The following is a 21,068-nucleotide window of genomic DNA, read 5'->3' on the forward strand; positions in this document are numbered from 1 at the left end:
AAATGGAAGAAATTAAGCTTTTTGCAAAGTCTTAATGCAAGACTACAAAACTGTAGATGACAGTTCTTTTGTAAGCTATCAATGTATTGTTCAGTTCACCTACATCCAGGGATAGTGGTATTCAAGAAGCATATGCGCAGGCTAATTAGATTTTCCATTTTGCATGACTTCATTGTTGAATATATGCAGGCTTAAAAGATTCAGGATAATAAAACTAGCATAATGCTACATGCATATGATTGCCTCTGTCTTGTCAATGACTTAATCCAGAGTTAATGTCATTTATTTTTCAGATGTGAGAATGACTGATCATGTATCAAAATATTAAACTGACTCTCACGCAGTACAATAGCATTTGGAAGAACTGAAAGTGTCCATTTTTTTTTCCCAGTTTGAAAGTTAGTGCAAAAAGCTCTAGTTGATTCTGGGTAGAATATGCCTTTTCTCCCGTGACATGTTGTTGGAACAACAGGATGTGTGCTGGTACAGAGAACGAACATCTTAGTAGCTGAACATTAACAGCAGTTAGGACATAAGATTCTGTCGTCAGAGCACTGATTTGCCTTATTTCTCTCCCTCTTAACGACTACAAATTGTTAAGATGCACATCAAGTGCTGAAAAAAAACCCTAAATATAAAAAAGAAAAATAGACTAGGAGAATTAAGGTAGACTTAGAGATTCAGACACTTTCAATTTCATTTCACTGAAATTTGGTATGAAGGGCTTGGACACCAGAAATCAGTATAAACTGCTTTCCATCTTTTCAGTTTTCCCGATTTTGAAGGTAGTGGAAGGATTGTTACTGGATAACGGCATAAGAAAGAATCTGGAAAAATTGATGTGAAAGTGTCAATATGAGAAGAGAGCAATGTGGTTAGCAATTACAGTAGGGCAAAGAAATTGTTTTTGCCTCTAGTATTGTCTAACCAAACATTAGATCTGGATCCTAGAAACAGACTTGCAGTATTTTCTGCAGCTTTCTGTCTTGTCTGCCGGTTTTCTTTTTCCCCTTTGAAGGGATGTTGTTAACTAGTGGTATAATCATAGCTTTTTTACTGTGGTAAGGCTGTCAAGTAACAGACCAGTATGAGTTTGGAAAAATGCCTGAAAGGCCACCCAGAGCACTCGTGGAAGTCATCAACAGTGGTAAATTTAGCATGAAATATTTGCTTGTGTAAGCTGTGGACTGAAAACAATGGATTTCTCCAGCTACGATACTAGGGACTAGCTTCCTCCTATCCACTAACATGCAAATGAGGGTTGGGGTTGCTAGCAGGATTAATTACTTTGCAACTGCTGAAAATTATGGTGATTTTGAGAAAGCAGCAGTCAAAGAAAAATGTCTGTATATGTTTGTTTGCCAAAAATAGCACAGCTAATACTTGGCTGTGTTTTAAAATTTCAAGCAAAATGTATCCTACCGTTTCAGTATTGCTTGAATTCTGAGCAAACTGAGCTAGCAACGAGAATGCTATGGCAGCCTGAGGTAGTAAAAGCCCTCAGAAGACACTTGAGGACGTCAGAGCATCTGTCAGTGTTCCCATTAATTTTGTGCACTTGTGGTAGACAGAGGCCATGACATGGAGCTGGTCTTTTGCCTGTGCAGGTGTAGAAGTCTTCCACCATTTCCTGGAGATGTGCTAATATGAGGAACAGAGCCAATGGGAGATGAACAGTGAAAATATTGCAGAGATTTTCTTCTCAGAACAGGTTCTCTATGAGAGGTGATAATGTGGGCCCACATTCTGTACTTAAACATGCTGGAAATTTTTTGAGATGATCATAGAGTCATAGAATGACCAGGTTGGAAAGGACCCACTGAATCATCGAGTCCAACCATTCCTAACACTTCCTTATACCATGTCCCTAAGCACTTCATCCACCCATTCCTCAAACACCTCCAGGGAAGGGGACTCAACCCCCTCCCTGGGCAGCCTCTGCCAGTGCCCGATGACTCTTTCCAGAGGTGGTATTAATGGTCTCATTGTTTATAAATTTTACTCTATCAGTTTAAGCGATAGCATAGCCATCCCATTTAGTGTCTAGAATATGCAGACTTTTCCAGAAGATTTCTAACTTTACTAATTCAGGTAAAGGTAAACGTTGGAAACAGAGCAAGAACTGTTAGTCTCTATGTGGGCTTGGTCTTTTGTGGAGGCTACTAGCCTACAGGTCCCTCCTGTCAGCTGGCAATTTCCAGGTTTTTATGCTGGATATGTTTCACTTCATGAGTGTTCTGACTGCTTTTGGGGAAGATTTGTGCAAGGCATACTCAGTCCTTTGTTATGTAGATGGTTACTATAAAATGAACACAGCCTCAGATACTTAGTAAAAATACATTTTTAAAAAACAATGAAACTTGAAGAAGAAGCCTGCAAACATTCATAGATCCCGTAGTGGTGATCTTGAAAAAATCCAACAGTATATCTTTATATTACTCTGTACAGCCTTTGAGGCAGACATCTCCATCACATGCAGACCATGGTATATTAGACAGCGCACTGAATTCTGCATTAATGACTTTCAAATAGGCCTCACAACTCATGATATTGCATGAGCTGTGGGAACCGTTTTCCGTGAGGCTTACTACCAAATCTTTCGCTTTTCTTATTCTCTTATGAAACTATGGCAATTTAGCACAAGCCTGTACTAAAAGCTCACATTTTATATACTCAGGAAGTGCAAAAATCAATGCATGAACAGGCAGAGAAATACTAAAATGCCTGTAGCCTGAAAGGGGGCTACCAGCAAATCCATTTCATCAGTCTGGCTAAGTACCCCAAAGTCAGGAAGCTTATCTGATCCATCTGGACTTCTTGATGATGAAAATCTCACAAAAACAAAGAATTTCTGAGACTCGATGACTTCAGTAATTCAGAAAATACCAGCAGAAGCACTTCCACTTCTTTCATTATGCATTTTTTTTGCTGTCTGCAGATGAATCAGAAAATGAGAACACTGAACAACTCTCAAAAAAGTAACCTTTCTAAAATCCCTAATGTTTTTTACTTGTGTCTAATAACAAAAATGAAGTAATTCTCTTCCTGCTTTTGACATGGCTGACTGATCCCTGCTGAGAATGAGTGTTCGCACTTGCTTGCTTCAATAAGTAAGACATGAAAAGGATGTCAGGGACCAAATTCCAGCCAGGTGTAATTCTCCTGAGATTGAGGGAATTTTACCCCATAGATTTTTAGAGCATTTCACAGATGCAAATTAGGTCACCTTTCTGGTTCCACTTTACAAATGTTTTCTAATGAAAAAAGAATTGATATGAAACTTCATTATCATGGCAAAGCATTTCATACTGTGAAAATTCAGCTAGCATAGGGCAGAATAAATGCAAGACATTGTCCGAATTGAATGGCAAAAAAGAAAAATGCCTGTTCCTGAGGGGGTTTCACTCCTGAGTTTGTTATTTGTGGAATGTTTCCTGATCTGCTTATACCACCTGATAGGTCCTTAGCTTGTCAATACAAGTGTTTTGGCACCCTGTTATTTTCCCAAGAGGCATTCAGTCTTGCATTCCAATATATACTGTGGTGTTCATAGAAAGATCCTTTAAAAGACACATGCCAGTGAATAAAAAAATACAACAATGACAACACTTACAGTGTACTCCAGTTCCAGAGGAATTACTGGTTCTGACTGTGCTGTCTTTGATACCTCTGCTGTCTCACAAAGCAGAATCAGTTCTTTAGCTGTGCCGGGCTTCTAATGCAGATCCTGGATTGCAGCAGGATAGAGAACCGTAAGAAATGTATTCATTCACACGTGGTATGCTCCCCTGCTCCCATCACCACAAAACCAAATCCTGGTAACTAACTTCTTGTTCCTTTCCCTCAGCATCTCTGTTGGAATATGAAATACTTCTTAAAATGATCCATAATTCAGCTCAACAGATTATTAGCTAAAACAGTCTCCTGAAACTAAAACTAAGCTTTAAACTGAAAAAAAAATCCCATTTGTGTGTCTCTGTACGCATTTACTGGTAATAACTTAAAAATATTAACAGCTTAATGATAGTGAAGTGGAAGAGTAGCTTGGCAAACAATGCTAAAGCCATCAGAGTAATTTTTACATTCTTACTTTACAAAGGAAGTTTCAAACCAGATCCCAAAGATAAGAGAGCCAGAGCACTTATGAGAAATGACTCATCACATTGTGCCCCAGAATTAAGTCGTATGTGCTGAATGCCTCCTGGCTGAAATGCATCCTGTAAATTTCCCAGACTAGATTTTTAAGTGTACCTTTAACTTAAAGAAGCGCCTGAGTTGCTATTCGCTGATCAAAACCAGAGCAAAGCTCTGTTTGCAGTTCAGCCACCTCTAATCAGTGGAAGTTTAAAGGGCTTTTGAAAGACTGAACAAAGCGCATGTGGCTAAGACAGAGCACTTGTCAACTCCGGGGAATAATCCAACAGTTGCAAGCCAGAGTCAATCTGTTCCTTGCATGACAGCACAGATACAGCCGCAAGCAAAGGCCATTCAATTTACTGAGAAATGTGGAGTCAGCTATGACTAGATTCAGGGAAATGTGATCCTTTGTGTTTGAGGTACCTGCTAGAAACAACTTGTGCCATGGACATATTTAATGCTCCAGATGGCATAGTTTCTCATGAAATGGTGTTGCTGAAACCCTTCATGTTCATCCTGTGACACATTGCTAGGTTATACATCTCCTGCAGTAATGCTTTCTTCAGCCAGAAAAAGAGCGTTTTTAAATGATGCTGAAACTATTAATGAAGAAAGTATGGATGACTATTTCCTATGCTTAATTACATACAAAAATAACATTACCAAAGCAGATTGCAGAGACAGAAACTCCAGCTTTCAGGCTTTCCAGAAGCTCTGTTGCTGTACGTTTTTTATTCTGTATACTTCCTTTTCAGGCATATGCATTGTGATTTACTATAATATTTTTACCACTGGACCCCAGCAGCTCTTAGTGCAGTGAATGTGAATAGCTGTTCCATGCTTTGTTCTGTCCTCGTAGCTGGCAATGTGTCCAGACCCTGCTCTGGAGATAAAAATAATAATTCTCCTGTGGGCTTTTGTATGATGCAGATCACCTGGCAAATAAAATTTCAGACCAAAAGATTAAAGTTTGGCAGAGTTAAAGGGTATTTGAAAATGGGGTATTAAACCAGAAAACATCAGCACACTGAATAATAGGAGGCACAACCATTCCCATCTGTGTTAAAGTCCTGCCTTTATATGTATTTTAAGTGACTTCAACCATAGCCAGTTAGTTTGCCCATTCCAGCGTAGGTGAGCAGGGATAACTGAATGGCACTGATATTAAAGGATTGCAGATAACCCATGCCTAAGGAATTCTCTGGATCAAACTTCAAACTCACATACACATGAAAACATCTACCAGCTAATTCCTAGAGTACTTGATGAAATAGAAATGCATGTTTTCAAATTAGTTACGACTGGGAAAGTGGCTGTAGAACAGAAGCAGTTGTCACACCTTTAAGAATAGATACAGACAGACATTATCTTTTGCCGTGAATGCTCATTCAGTGTCATCAAAACGCAAAGATACCTACTGTGGTATAACGAGAATGGTCTAAACATTATCAGTAGTTTGTACAGATGTGTAAAATGCCAGCTAGGAAGAGAAAATGCGTGTTTCATACAAAGTTACATAAATAAATGGGGAGGTTTAGTGCTATGAAGCGAGCTTGTCTGTGCCTAGTCAGAGAAGGAAGTTAATCCCCCAAATCCAGGGAGACTGCAGTTTGAAAATCAGCCTTCCTAAGTGTTGCGGTTAATGGTGTAGCCTAGGCAGAGCACTTAGTTCTCCTGGCTCTTTGTGATAATTCACCTCCGGAGCAATATTATAGGTCAGTCACTCTGAATCAATAATATTTGCATGCACTTATGTGTAGTTCATGCTAAGGAGGGTAAGCCAGAGCTAATCAAGCTAAAACATCATTTGTACACTTGGCAGCTCCCTGTTAACTTTGAACAGTCCAGTACATTAAAGCATAAGGATCAAAAGATCTAGAACTGAAGTAGTGAGGACAGCTGATTTTTAAATGGAAGGACTATAAAAGTCAAGTGCCTCATGAAAGCATATGGGCTTCTACAAAGCTAAATGACACATCTTGCTAATACCCAAATGCAGGCAATAAATTATCCACAACCAGCCTATCGTTCTCAGATCTCTCTGACTAACAGCATCTGAATACCTCCCATGTATTTAAAAACCAAAATAATTCTTTTTCAGAACCTGTAGGAAGAACAGCTTGATGGATATCTATTATTTGTTTGATCACAAGTGAGAGCAAAGATCAGCCTCTATGCTAATGAGGATTTCCTAGTCTGTGAAGAGATGATTTTTCAGTTCAGCTGGATTTATTTTATTTAAGGTCCTCACATCAGGGTACCATATATCTATGCCAAGCTGCAATTATATTTTGTTCCTCTTTATAAAAAGTGGCAGCATTGACAGTGCTTTGAATAAGAGCATTTCATTAATGAAGTAAAGTGCAGATGCAATTATATAGGCCCTAGATTCGGGGGGAGGGGAGGTACATTCATTGTGTCTGCATTTATACATGGCACACTTCTATGTAAAGAGCCTCTCCTTCTGTCGCTTGCAGATATTTGGAACCTGTTTGTGCATAAACTATTTAACCTTTCTGAACCTAATCTAAATTTCCCATCTTTCTGTAGAGAACTCATAGCTTTATCTCTGTACTCCAGACCTGTCTCATTCTGCTGAAAATAAAATTGGTCCATCTTCCTAGCATCGCCTTGTGGTTGTCTGGCCATCAGCTTGAACTGGATAGGACTAAACCAGAGCTTTTAGTCTTTTTCTCCAAGTTACTTCTCTGTCATGTCCTTCTTTAATCACTATGGACAGTACTGCAATCCCGCTTGTTACTTAGGCCGATAGCTGGAGTATCATACTTGTCTTGTAATACTTTCTGGGTCCTCACAGTCACCTTATATCTAAATCCTGCAAGGCTGGTTTTTTATTATTTTATACTTTTAAATCCTAGATATAGCCTTTCCAATTCTGCCCACGCAACTAAAATGCTCATCCAGAGACTCTTCATCTTACATCTTGGTTACTGCGACAGCCTTTTTACTGGCATTGCCAATGCGTTTTGCTTTGTCCGTGTACACCCAGAACATTATCGCCAAGACTATTTTTGTAGCTTATTACTTTAATCATATCCTTGCAGGACAAATGCAAGCAGTGGAGTTGAATTTGGGCAGCAAAGAGTTCCCTTATGCCTCTTTTACACCAAGTAAGTGAAAAGTACTCGATTTTATTTAACACTACTTGACTAGTTCCTTCCTCTGAACAGGACAGTTTGCATTCAGTTCCTGCACCTCTTGCTTCCGTCTACAGGCTGGCTTGTGGTGGTTCACCCCTTGTGCTTTTCAAGTGACGATCCAATGTGCTTTTCTCCATTCTTTTTATCTACAAGCAACACGGTCAAAGGGATTCCACCCAGCTGCTTCATTTTTTTGCTTAAATATCTAAAAATACTATAATATTGTCAGTGTATGATGCTGCCACTGATCATACCGACAGATATTAATTTCTGAGCATGTCCCTTCACTCTGCCTGAGACAATCTCAACTTTTTCCTTGAACACAGATTGTGTATGATCCTTGTAGCAAAGGCTATGTTTGATACATGGTTAATGGAGCAGAGCACCCACCCATGACTATTAATTATAACAAAAGAAAAAATACAATGTACTGGTATATATGTTTCTATTTTGGTGTTCTGTGACTGAGGATATGCAAAAGATGCAATCTATCATCACATATATGGCGAGTGCTGGGTTTATGGCCCATCCAAACCCACCTGCTTCAGCAGCGTTTGTAGAATAATGCTTCAGCATTTACACACACGAAAAATTGGACATTTTCAGCAAGTATGCTTAGAGGATTGTGCTTACAACTCATGGAAACAGTAGCTATGAATAATAAAGTGTGTATGGACAGGTGGAGAGAAACTTGGAGGGAGATGAAAACCTGCTTCTGTTAGTATGTATAATAGTTCTCTGACTATTTTACCATTTTCAGTATCAGATACAGTAATAGCAATGATTATGAACTCAAGAAAACAGTTTTTCATTAAGGAGAGTAGAAAAGAGAGGCAGAAAACTTAGATCTTTTGCCAGCATTCACTACAATCTTCAGCTAATCTGATCTGGGGAAAATTCCAAAATTAATACTGTCAAACTGAGCAGCAGATGTTGAAAAAGAATCAGGCACTGCAAGAAAATTGATGTGCCAATGAAAATTAGACAGACAGGAAATTCTTACTAAATAAAAAGCAGCAGGTTACAGAGGTAGAAAAAATGACCTTGGATCATCTAGCCAGTTCATTTCTGTGTAACTAGATTAATGGGTTTTTTTCTTTCTCTACTTGTTATGTGTATATTTGTGTAGGAATAAAAAAAATCTTCTGTATGCTATTTTAACCTTCTGCAAAACATCTTTTCTCTGTTCACTGGAGTGTCATCCAGATTGGCTTCACCATACTTGTGAGACATTCTGCACTGTCTTCTAACTTGTCAGCACTCGCTTCTCTTCAGCACCCATTGTTTGCCTTTGTATCGGACTCCAGACAAAGAGGCTTCGGTAGATTCTTTGCAAGAATATTAAATAAATTTACGTTCATTAGAGTAATGGCTTTCCATTTCCAGAGACCAAGCCAAGGAACAGCTGAATTTAGAAGCAGGCTTGTTTGCAGGATGGCTGCAGTATCAAGATGTAAGTGGTTATACACGGCATAGGCACTTTCTGGGTGTAGGGTTTATGTTATCCCTAGATTGTTCAGACAAGAGTCCAAATATTGGAATTGTGTCTGCAGATCTAGAGGTTCTTTTGCCAGCTACAGCTGCTGGGCCTCTTATTTAAGTTGTTAAAACAGATGTGATTAGGTCAAACATTTTTGAGCCAAAAGCTTCACAAATGTAACAATTTGAAAACCAAAAAAAGACTAATCTTCTGTGTCTTCTAACTCATCTCATGTTTTCTCTCATATAGCAGCTGCTGCTTTAAGTTGCGCACAGCATTATTTTTGTTTCCCTTGTTTGACTCATTTCTTTTGGAAATAGATCTCAGCTTGTTTTTGGCAAGCAGAATTCTGGCCTGACTGTGGGTTTTTTTCTCACTCTCACTCACTCACTCACACATACGTTGCTTCCTTTGCTGTTTTTCCAGCATTTTAGCTGTTCCTCCCTCTGCCGTACAGACTACAAGCACTAGGGGCTTGTGCGTCAGCACCAGACAGTATCTCTGGACTAGCTGTGCTGTGGTACCTGTGTACTGACTCTGTTAACGCATTAAAAAATTATTTTTGTTTTCAGGGATGTGAAAAATAACTCAAAAAAAAATGTCACCATTTCCACCGTGTGTGCGTACATGTGTGAGAACTGTGAGGGGAAGACTGGAACTGTGGTTAATGTTACTGGCTTTGGAATGAAGAAATACGTTTGCTGTATGTAAGCCAAGACCCTCACCAGATGGCAAACCTTTCAGCTGAGATGGATTAGGATAGGTAAGCAGCAGCGTGCACCCTGACTATTGCACTGGCAAGTTCCTGAGCTTTCCTGTCCTGGTTTAACTGATCTCTTGCTTTCTTGGCACATGTATGAGTACGGGTTTTAGTGGTGCAAATTTTGGTATGCCTTGCCAGAGATGGAGACAGGACTCCATATGGAATTTTGTACAGATTTACCTTGGAGGCAGCACAATGGAAGTTTTTCATCAGTCAGACGTGAGTAGGGACAGTGCCACTGCAGCAGTGACTGCTTATCAGCGCAAAGGCATGGGGAGCTCTTCCTGGATAGTTTATCTTAAGTCCTCTGAATATGTATTGTGCCAACAGCATCCTGCTGTCTCTGTTATCTGATAATTAACCAGAAATTTCTCTTCAATGCCAGAAATGATTCCTCCATAGATTTATCTATATGTTGTTCTCTTCTTCCCAGCCCTATCACTCCATTCCATGCAATTTACAACAACTCTAAGACAAAACTTAACATTAAAAGAAGGCTGAAATCACTAAAGAGAAACTAATCCCTGTGTTTAGAGAAAAAGGACTCCATAGGAGTAAGGAACAAGTAAGAATCAAATCCAGATCTCACTGGAGTTCAGAGAAAAGTTCACCAAAATTCTTCCCAGTTCCTGTCCCTCCCTGCGGCTCTGGGTAGTAGCAAAGGCAAACATAGCAGGTTTTATTACAAAGCTGATGTAACTTAAGGAGTCTCATAAAAACAAGCAAACAAACAAAACCCCCAGGAACAGTGTTTCGCATTTATAATGTGGGGTCCCATCTTAGGTCTACTAATATTTAAATGTTGCAAAATTTAATGCTCAAATCAGAATTTTTCTTTTGGATGAGCCTAGAACTGCAAGTGAAAGAGATGAGTGGAAAAACAAGAAACCTTGAAGCATCTGTAGGTACCCACAGAGTAATGCAGAACAAAATGGGTCATTCTGAAAAGTCTTTGCCAGGCTCAGGCTCTGAAGTTGCTGCCAGGCTTGGGAAAAGCGGCAGGATGAGCAGATAGTATCAATGCATTCTCCGTTCTTCGTTACAAGTTGTTTTCCTGAATTGATCACGACCTGGTAGAGCTGCTGGGTAAGTTAATGAATTTAGTGGTGTAGGGGATATATTGGTGGCAAGGGAAGGCACAGTTTTTATGTATCCAACTTGAAATATCATAACAGATATAATTTTCCCAGTCTAAGGTTCAGACCACTGAATTTTGAACGGAGCTGACTACAAAAGCATATATTTTTCTCAAAGTGTTGCTTTGTGTTAAGCATGTGCTTAACTGTTTTCCCAGACTGGTGCTTCTCTCAGGTTTTATTAGCACTCTTAGCACCCTAAATAAGATTGGGGTAAAGAAAGAAAACAAAATTTCTCTGACGAATATGTCAGCTAAATGTCTGTCTTTTTCCCTGAAGAAGGTTATAATGTTGTTTCTGGTTTCTGTTTTTTTTTTTTCAGATCTGCAGAGGAACTGAAGTGATACATGAGCACTTAGCAATAAACATTTTTAATGGAGACCCCTATCCCCAGCTTAATTTCTGCCTTCAGTCATATTGCATTAATCAATACTAGTGATGTTCCTAGTGGTTTCATTGCACCCTATGAACAATTTTGCTGCTTGGAATTACAGAAACGTGCCTTGAGTGTATTCTGATACTCAGATTTAATAACAGGGGATCTAATATTTATTTTAATGGGAAATTGTTTGCTTATGTGTGTGCACATCTGTCTTTTTCTGTGCACCACTTTCCCGTGCACTGAATAGACATTCTCCAGTCCAGCACATGTAAATGTTTCAATGCTGAAAGATTATCGGAAATGGTACAAACCATAGTAAAAACAATAGTGATAGGAGGAAAACGACTAACTGGCTTATATGACCTTGCTTCACAGCAATGTGTTAGTCAAACACAAGCAATTTTTAGCAAGCATTGTTGGCAGTGTGAATAGTCACAAAATATAGCCTGTAACGCTATCTGTCAAATGATAGTATTACTCGTTGTTTGGACGGGTTCAGGTCTTAAATCTGGCTTTCTGAAGCCAGCAATTATAGTTACTTGCAATTCCTTTTCTGAGTGAAATGCACTCATGGGCAAACAGATAAGTGGGACCTCTAACAGGCAAGTGAGATCCGCTGGTTTAGAATGGATTTTCTGCTGGTAATCTTTACAATTATTCAAAATTGAGTGATTGAATTTTATTTTCAGTGAAATGTACTACTTTACTAACAGCCAGAAAGAGACGTATGTGCAATTCAAACCCATTTTGAGCCATTTTGGGAGGGCTTAGATGGTCCATTAGAACTGCTGGGGAGATCAGCCCCTGGGAACTGTCTTTGCATGCTGTTTTGCCTTCACCTGCACAGAGCAAAGGCATAGGGCAGTGCATAGGACCTCGCTTTCAGCTGAGCTTCATGAAAACACAGGTGACAAGTAACCTCAAAAAAATCTCTAGAAGCTATTTCAGCACTGTATTTAAGGGAGTATTTTAAGAGTTTTTCTCAAACCACACTTCTAACTGCTAACACAAGCCACATCACAGAAATGTTTAGAGGTGCACTTACTCACTACTCATGGTTCAAGGGAAAAAAATGCCTCTGACATTCACAGAAAATTCAGCTTAATTATTTCACAGGCTGCTGAGTTGCAGTGTTTAAGGAAAGGTTAGGGATTCTTGAGTTTAGAGGTAGCCAAATTAAGGAAGAAAATTAAAATGGCTGGTCAACTTTAATTTTTAATGGTTCATAAATTTCCAGGCAATAAACACACCTTTTTTTTTTTTTTTAACACGAGAGCAGATTATTCCCTGACATATGAGATCTGAAAGTTCCCACATGTGTTCTTAAAGTAACCTTCTTTTAAATAACACACTTTTATTGGAACACATACATACAGTCCTCCAAAGTCCTGCTTACCAATACATACCAGGTCAGTACATCCTTTGAGTGGGTCAGGAAAATATCACTGCCGTTCTTCTCTCCCTACAGGATGACATGAGAGCAGACAAGGAGCACTGTACTGAAGCTGATGATTTTTCACAGGACTACGGCCTTAGACCTTCTGCTTTCTGTGTAGGTTAATAGAAACCTCTTCCTGCAGGTAACTGACTTTTTATTTAAAAGGATTTTTTGTTATTATTTAGTAACAAAATCACACATTCAAAAGCTGTATGTATATAAATTACTACAGACTGCTCCTGTAAAAAGTGCTTAAATTAAAATATAGCATATAGAACTATTTTCTTTAATAGCAATACCTTCCATTTATTAAACATGTTTCCAGTTACAAAACCTTTCTGTGACTTTTCTAAGCCATAAGCTTTCAGGAAACAGTACTATAGCCATAATATATGTACCTCCATCATATGGAGAAAGCGTTTGTATTCAATTTATAAACTATTTAAAATATGACTGCACAATGAGGGTGCATAAATCACTGGAGTTTGCAGTATCACACTGTACATACACGATATTTGTAAAGGGGTTATATTCAATTTTCATAAAATTAAAAAAAGAAGCTAATTAAACCACGGCAGCTCTCCTACTACTATGAAGATAAAGACTGCTGTCTTGAGCAATATTTACAGATGTACCTTTGTACATAGACCAAGAGGATGACATTAATCCATAGACTTGTGGATAGTACACAGCACAGACTGTCTTCCATGGAAGCAAACTCTGCTATTTTGCAGGGCATACAGAGAGCAAGATACAGGCATACTTAGAGTCCCACCATACACTTGCTCTATATTTGTTGCTGCTGTGTTGTGGCAGCAGCAGGAGCTGCCACTGAGAGGCATTTGATTATGTCTGTCCATGCTGGAGACACTAGAGGCATAGGAAGGACGGTTGTCACCCAGTCAGGACACAACCAGCCTGAACATGTCACCCTGGCTCTGGGTACCCAAGGCACTCCGGTGGCTGATCACAAAGGCACGAGAAGCATTTTCCTGTAAGATGTAAAAATAAAGGAACTAAACTCTTCCCCACAAATCCTGAGGACTAACGTGTCATTCATGCAAGTGAATTTAGACATATGGAAACATCTTCCAACAATAAAGATAACGAAGCACTAAAACTGGTTATCTGAGGATGTCACAGGGGATGGAAAACCAGAGACTTTTAAGATCAAGTGATTCTCAGGCACAGAAGAAGAAGAGCTGACCCTGTGATTTGGCCTAGGGACAGGATTAGAGCACTCTCAGAATCATTTGTAGTTTCTATTCTGGCCCAAGAAATACAAGCTGTGGTACACTGACTTGCATTGAGGGCCCATCTCCTTTCCCTCTTCTCCTCTTCACTCCCAGCTCTGCTAAACCAGCATCCGTCTAGTTGGACAGACGTGTATGTACACACACAAAAGGGGCAAAAAAAGGATTTGGGCTCTCACGTCGTAAAACACAGCTCAAGGAAGTTAAGAGAGCAGCATGCATAATGAGACTGATCATCAGGAGACAAAGCAGATTAGTATTGCTTTGCTTGAAATTGGAGTCAGCAGAGCAGAAATCGAGAGCAGTCGCTGGTCTGCTGCCAGCAGTAAAACAGGACCCAGTCGGGGTCACCTTTCCTCCCCAGACCCCGAAGCATATAGAAGATATGACCCTCTCCAGAAACACAAGGAATCACAGCATCTGCTCTACCCCACGCCATCTGGGCCAGCAAAGTGCTAATCGGACGCTGGAGCTGCTGCGTCCGCGTCCGTGTCCCGTTGGTTAGGATGTCTCCACGGTCCTTTTTTCCCTCCCCAGATATTCCTGCTCTGTGCTGTCCTGACACCCCTCCCTCCTCTGCCCACTGCTGCAGCCAGGCTGTAGGTGTTGGAGCACACAAGGCACGGGTAGAGGAGTGTTTCTGTTCCTATTGCATCTGCGTCCCTCGTGGCTGTGAGGCTGGGCAGGAGGCGGTAGAACACAACCCGCACCATCCCGCCCGGCTATCAGGCAGCCCCTGCTGCTCCAGGGCAGACCCCAGCCCGGCTCAGCTGGCCTCGTCAGGCCACACTGCCTCAGGAAGGACTTCCAACCCCTCAGGCAATGTTGTGTCAGACTGCAAAAATAAGCTGCAAGGCTTCTCAGGAGGTGGAAGAGCCCTGGCAAGTTGCACAGGCTCTGCGAGATGCTCAAAACGAATTGCAGAGCATCCCTATGCCCTATGCCCCACCAGGGATGCGGCCTTCCGTCAGTGCCTCTCGGCGCTTTCCTGGCGCTGAGCAGGTGCTGCGTTTGAAGGACAGGCTGTGGCCCCCAAGCCATGCCCGGGGGTGGGTGGGAAGGGCTGGAGCTACAGGCAGCTCCCCCTGCCCCAGCACCTCCACTGGGTGCTGAAGGTGGCTGCTCTCTCTCTTCTAGAAGGCTCTCGGGGGCCCATGGGCTCCACCGGGATGGCATCATGACCTGCACCCCCATAATCATTGAATGATAGAGTAGTTAGGGTTGGAAAGGACCTTAAAAGCCATCTAGTTGGAACCCCCATAATGTCAGGGAAGTGTGAGGTATCCTGGGAGTCGCAAAGTCAGTGAAGTGCCTTTACACCCAGAGGACTCACGTTGTCCTGCCCCTTCTCTCCAGTGGGTTCTCTGACACAGTGCAGGCCTGAGGTGGCACACAGGCTTCCCCGTCACCACCAACAGAGCTGACAGTGTCTGGTGGGAAAGGAATAAATTAAACCTGCCCTTCCACCTGCCGCAGCAGCTGGTCACAGAGAAACCCCCCAGTGCTGCAGCGAGTCCCTCAGCCCTCAATCCCACGGCTCAGCTGCACGGCACGGGCAGCCTCTCCCACCAGCGGCTGCACCAGCCATGTGTTTACCAGCAAGAATCAGCCATCGGAGGACATCTAACACAAACAGATGAGGTGTTCTAACAGCAGGAAGGGAAATTTAGGTCAAGGACACATTGTTAAAGCCCAGGAGTTTGTGGCAGTTTTGATGCATGAAGAAGAGGTGAAATCTCCAGCAAAACAAAGTGTGTGTGTCCATCCTTGCACTGCTCCACCACTGCTTCTGCAGCATCATCTGCTATGACAGATGACTGTGGAATAAGATGTCTTAGCAGCTGTTTTTACCCCCACATATCCTCTGCATTTCACAAGGTCCAAATACCTCTAAATGTTCAGGTGTTTACCAAAAGTATTTGGCTTCTAGAAATGAGCTTCTCCTATCATTGACACTATCAAAGCAGAACAGGAAAAGAAGTCTACAAAGGTAAAATTCAAGTTATTAACCTGCTGGTTATGTTTCTCAGAATGAAGAGAAAGTATGAATTACAATTTTTTTTACCTTTTTTTGCAGCTCTACCCTTGGCAATATAAGTATCCACTGACCATCAGTATGAAAATCTATCCTGGGGAGGGAAGGCTGGGATATTTCAGGATTTCATGCAAATTAAATGCATGTAGTTCTCAGAGTGATGCTGTTATCTCAAATCCATTCTTTGTTGTATGTGTCTTTTAATTTTCCTAGAAATTCCTTCTATTATTTAGTGTGAAATATTTTTCTTAGTATCATTTGAAACATTGTTTACCTTATACCTAATTTGTACATGGCTTTTGTCTCCCCCTTATTTCTTGATGCCTGAGGGACTAGCATGTGTCATATTTGTTAAATATTTTTCCTAAATCTCTCTTTCCACTTCCACAACATGAAATTCCTATGACTGCCGTGTCATTCTTCTCCTTTAGGTTTCTTGATAACAAAATCCAAGTGATTGTTTTCTTGATGAACAGTAAATTCACAGAGAGCTGAATATTGAAATCAAACTCTTACCAGTTTGAGGTTGAATGTAGTGAATAGTTTAGGCCAGAAACTGATTAGCAGATGGAAAAGCTGAAGTGTTTTAAAAGAACTGTTTTGGGATTGTTGGTTTGGGTTTTTCCTGAAAAATTGACACAACACAAAGTCTAAACAAAGCCTTAAATCGCTGCAGAATATTTCATATTAAGGCTAACGGAATGTTTCATAACAACCACAAACAATTCTTTCAGTCACCCTCATTCCCATTTTTGGTACCTCATACCCAAAATGAGGTGTGAATTTGACTGGACCTTGATTTGGGGGGAAGGTGCCATACATCAAAGCAAAACAGAAAAGTCAGCCGTGCTCGTAATTCCTGTTTGCCAGGTGTTGTGGCTGGAGAGAGGAGAGGGGTCTTTTTTAAGCTTCAAAATACCTCCTCAATCTGCCTTTGTCTAATAGTATCTAGTATTGTAGTATCATAGTATAGTTTGGGTTGGAAGGGACCTTAAAGATCATCTAGTTCCAACCCCCCTGCCATGGACAGGGAAATCCCACTAAATCAGGCTGCCCAAAGCCCCATCCAACCTGGCCTGGAACACCTCCAGGGATGGGGCAGCCACAGCTTCCGTGGGCAACCTGTGCCAGTGTCTCACCACTCTCAGCGTGAAGAAATTCTTCCTAATGTCCAGTCTAAATCTGCCCCTCTCCGGTTTAATCCCCCTGTTCCTATCCCCACGATACTGGGGATAATGGGATATTACCCAGAGACAGTTGGCCTTGCCTCACCTTTCTTGCAGAGTAATTTCCCTCTGCCTTTCCAGCTATTTTTCCAAACCAACATGCAGCTCTCATTCTTTTACATGTACTACTGGTGTCACTTTAATTTTGGTCGACATATTTATCAGTAAAACACACCTGTCTTAATGTCTGATAGATTATATAAATCTATTAATACCGTGTAGCAAAATATATTGTACTAATAGTCAGCGCTTGTGTACGTTTGAAGGCATTTACATTGGAGTAAAATCAGGTAAAATAAAACTAAGATAGTTAAAGTAGTCAGTCTTTCTCTTCAGGGAAAAATCCTTAGTGGTGTAAAGTGGCTGCAATCCCTTAGAGCCCAGCCACACAACTATTATGTTAAAGTATATGGAAGTCAGTGAAGTGATGATGCCGTCCTCTGGCAGAGGATCTGGTCCGCTGTTTGCCATCATTTGCTCTGCTGAGCTGAGTAAATATGGCAATTTCTTGCATTGTCAGTAAGGGCACTTCTACTCCTCAATTCCTCCTCGTCCACCCTACTTCAATCATTCAGTTCCAAATTCAAACTTTTTCTCTTTTGATTTGACTCTGTGGCTAATGAAAGGGAAAAAAAAGGTCACCAGTACATGTAAAATGTGTATATGTGCACATAGAAAACAAAGCCACTGCTGTTTCTGCCGCCAGTAGCAAACAAGGGATGGTGCTGCTGTTTTGACTCCCTAGTCCAGATGCCTGTGGCCGATGTATAGTGCAATAAAGAGCAGCCTTGAGATCAAGACATAATTTGCAGACAGACCAGACCTCATGTCTCTACATGGAGAGCCACATTGTCTCTCCAAGCCTCCTTGTGTGAGATTCGTTTGCCTAAATAAAGGTTTCCAGTGGCGTTTTGTGAGCCCTAGATGGAGTTGTTTAGCCTCCAACACTCATCCCAGAAATAAGTGGATTTCCCCTGGGTCTTTTGCCGTATCTGCTAGCTACATACAGAAGTTTTGAATACTTTAGGACATTTAAATATCACTGTTGTTTGGGGAGAGGGGTTACCCTTGAATATTAAGTCTTATGTTTTTGCAGGTTTTGGTACAATGTCCTCTTACTCGTCTGTAATATTCCTATCGTCTTCACAGGTGCCTACAATCATTCTGACTTCAAAGCCCATGTGCTCAGCAGTTGTCCCACTGCATTTTCCATCTCTCCCTTTGCATTCTGTACAGAGTTGCAAGATGCTTTCCAAACTACATCTGGCTAGCGCAGAGGAGGAGCGTGTCAGGGGTAATCCTTCTCCTCCGCTGCTTATTGAGCAATTAGGCCACTAAAAAAGATCTTATTTACAGATACTTGAAGAGGCTGTAATTTACTAGGTTTTGTAATAAATTTCAATCCATCAGGAGGTAGCCAGAGGCAAGTCTGGAGTTTTAGCAGCGGCTAATTTGTGGCTTCACTCCTGGGATAGAAACAGGATTTGAAAAGTTCCCAATACTAAAGGAATTTGTTTAAATCTCTGGTCCCAGAAAAAAATGAATGCTTGCTTTAAAAGTTGTCTGAAAGTGAAATTTCTCACTGTAGAATCCATCCTTAATATAATTGGAATAATTAACTGAACTGCTATAATTTACCCAGCATGCCTCTCCGTGGGCTGAGCCTTTAAATTTGGCAGATAGAGGCAGCTGTGGTTCTCAAAGTGTTCTACAAAGCTGGTTTCAGCTCCACTCCTCCTTTCTGGTAAGGCTTTTTTAGCTCTTGCTGGGAAAGTTTCTGTGTTTGGGGCAAAAGTTTTTCCCTTCTCACATGGTATTACTGTAAAACTTGGCATACCAAGTAGCAGCTAATGAATAAGTTCCCATTTCTTTCTGAAAGCTGTGTGCTTCTACAGGACATAAATTGCAATATTTTGTTACTGTGTTTTTAAAGTTTCATCTTGTAAAGAAGTCTTCTCTGGAATTATTATTTTCAGTAGTTTCTAGCAAATGCTGTTTATGTATGCTGTGTTTTAATCTTGTGCACTTTTAGTAGAGGATCTCAAATTGATCTGTTGACTAGAATGTGGATTTAGTGTCCGATTTGAAGCAGATGCTTATTCAACTCTGGGACAAGAACAGTGATGACTGAATGTTGTTATCATTTGATTGTTACTGAGTGGTTTAAGTGAACTAAGGTTTTGCAATATCAGTCAATTTTTCTGTGGGCTGCTTTCTATGTAACACTTGGCACCCTTGCTGGCCTTTATTAGTGAAGTGTTCAATGTACCATAGAAAAGCAACCTCTTAGGTCAGGTGTGAGGTATATTGGCAAGATTCAGAGTGTTGTACTATTATTGCTTACATTTTATCTGTTACTTCTATGCCTAAAGTTCTCTAGCAACATCAAAGAGTCATTCAGAAAGGCTGAATCAACATGAAGGATTTATAAACTGCAGAAACTCTGCTTCCAGAGATGTTTTAAAAGTGTTATTGATGGCAATATGTAAATAAAGAGGAAACCAGAAGAACAAGAAGCCTAGCTGATTTCAGTTTAATTGAAAGTACTACTAAAGAGGGGAGAGGGTGGCAGACTTATCGAAGGGATAAGGAGAAAATGGGTAAAGAATATAATGGTAGTTGTAAGCTGCTGTGAAACAATACAGAAAATTGTTTTTATTTTTTTTGGTTTATTTGGATAGTTTGTTGGTTTTATAATGAATCATGCAGAAATACATTAGAAAAAACAACAGCGAAGAACTGCAGTGAAATACTGTGGAGATTCATAATGCTGTGGAAATGTACAAGTGCAAAAATACGTTGTTCTATTCTCATTGGATGTTCATGGCTACAACCTGGTTTATCTCCGTACATCTCACACCAATGGGTATAAGTCTACAGGCTATAAGAATGACTGTGCATTTTGCTGGAGAACACTTGTCATCCATCTTGTAAAATAAAATAAGAAAAAACCTTCTCAGCTGTGGGAATACTCAACAGTCTCATTAATTTTCAGAAGTCTCTAGTGGGGCATAATCTTCTCTTATCTTCTCACAAATAGCCTATAGAATCATATGCATCTTGTGCTGGCTTAGTATTAAGTGTGTTACAGTTATATATTATTTAACATTTTGGCCAAGTTTTGGTTTCATGAACAATTCATCTTCTGCTGTGTGTTTCTGCCCTTGTGATTAATGAAGATTACCAGCTCATGATTGCAAAGTGCCCTGGGTTCTCTCCCTTACCTAATCCTGTTTAAGTGCATTTTGGACTAATTTTTTCTAGTCTCTCTTTTGAGCTAATAATTTTTCTCATGGATGCTGAATAATGTCTTCATGTTCCATATCATTATGCCAGTATCCATAGGGAAACTACAAAGCTCACTGATGCTGTCATGCCCTGTATTTATTGTCAGGAATTCTGGTAATGCAAAGTGCCTGGGGTCAAAGGGGCTACAGCTTTTGGTTTATATTTACAGGGAGTCTACTAGCTTTTTTGATTTACAGACTTTTGTGATCAGTTTGATGAATGGAGACATACTGGAACTATATAAGACATAATAATATTCTCAGTTTCATCATGACCATTTGCTCATTTTGGGCTGTTGTATAATAGTCTGCTGAGCAACGATTCTCCAGTTTCAATAGGACAAAATAATTAGTGTTTTGTGACTAAACTCCTTAACTCCTTAGGCTCTTTTTTTAATGGACTACAAGAATTATATTCCCCTGACTTTCACAGCTCAGAATTTTCAAAAGCTCAGTCAGAATAAAATATTTTCATATGCCTGTATGAAATAACATCTACAGTGAGTACTTCCTAAGTTGTAAACAATGGGGATGGTGTAGGTTTTTTTTTTTTTTAAGTACAGATGTGTTTTTTTTAAGGCTTCTTTGAAGTTGGGTGGGTGGCTGGTTTGGGTTTTTTTGCCTTCCTCTGATAGTTTCCCCAGTTCCCTCAGTCCCAATATGAGTGCTGCTGTGTAGGAGATTTCCATGTGACTGTTGTATCCGTTTCTCCTCTTCCAGAATGTAGTATTAAGCTGGGGGTAAACTGTGAGACATAGTGTGTAAACTTG

General features: G+C 40.4%; 1 long non-coding RNA gene across 1 annotated transcript; it reads left to right on the forward strand.

Moving 5' to 3' along the window:
* Positions 1-7,170: 7,170 nt before the first annotated feature.
* Positions 7,171-19,924, forward strand: LOC128853347 (uncharacterized). The gene is made up of 4 exons (XR_008451821.1): positions 7,171-7,268; positions 9,351-9,541; positions 12,528-12,639; positions 18,161-19,924. It is a non-coding gene; the product is annotated as an uncharacterized LOC128853347 (long non-coding RNA).
* The last annotated feature ends 1,144 nt before the right edge of the window (positions 19,925-21,068 follow it).

The sequence above is a fragment of the Cuculus canorus genome, chromosome 12 (assembly GCF_017976375.1).
Source record: "Cuculus canorus isolate bCucCan1 chromosome 12, bCucCan1.pri, whole genome shotgun sequence".
Lineage (NCBI taxonomy): Eukaryota > Metazoa > Chordata > Aves > Cuculiformes > Cuculidae > Cuculus > Cuculus canorus.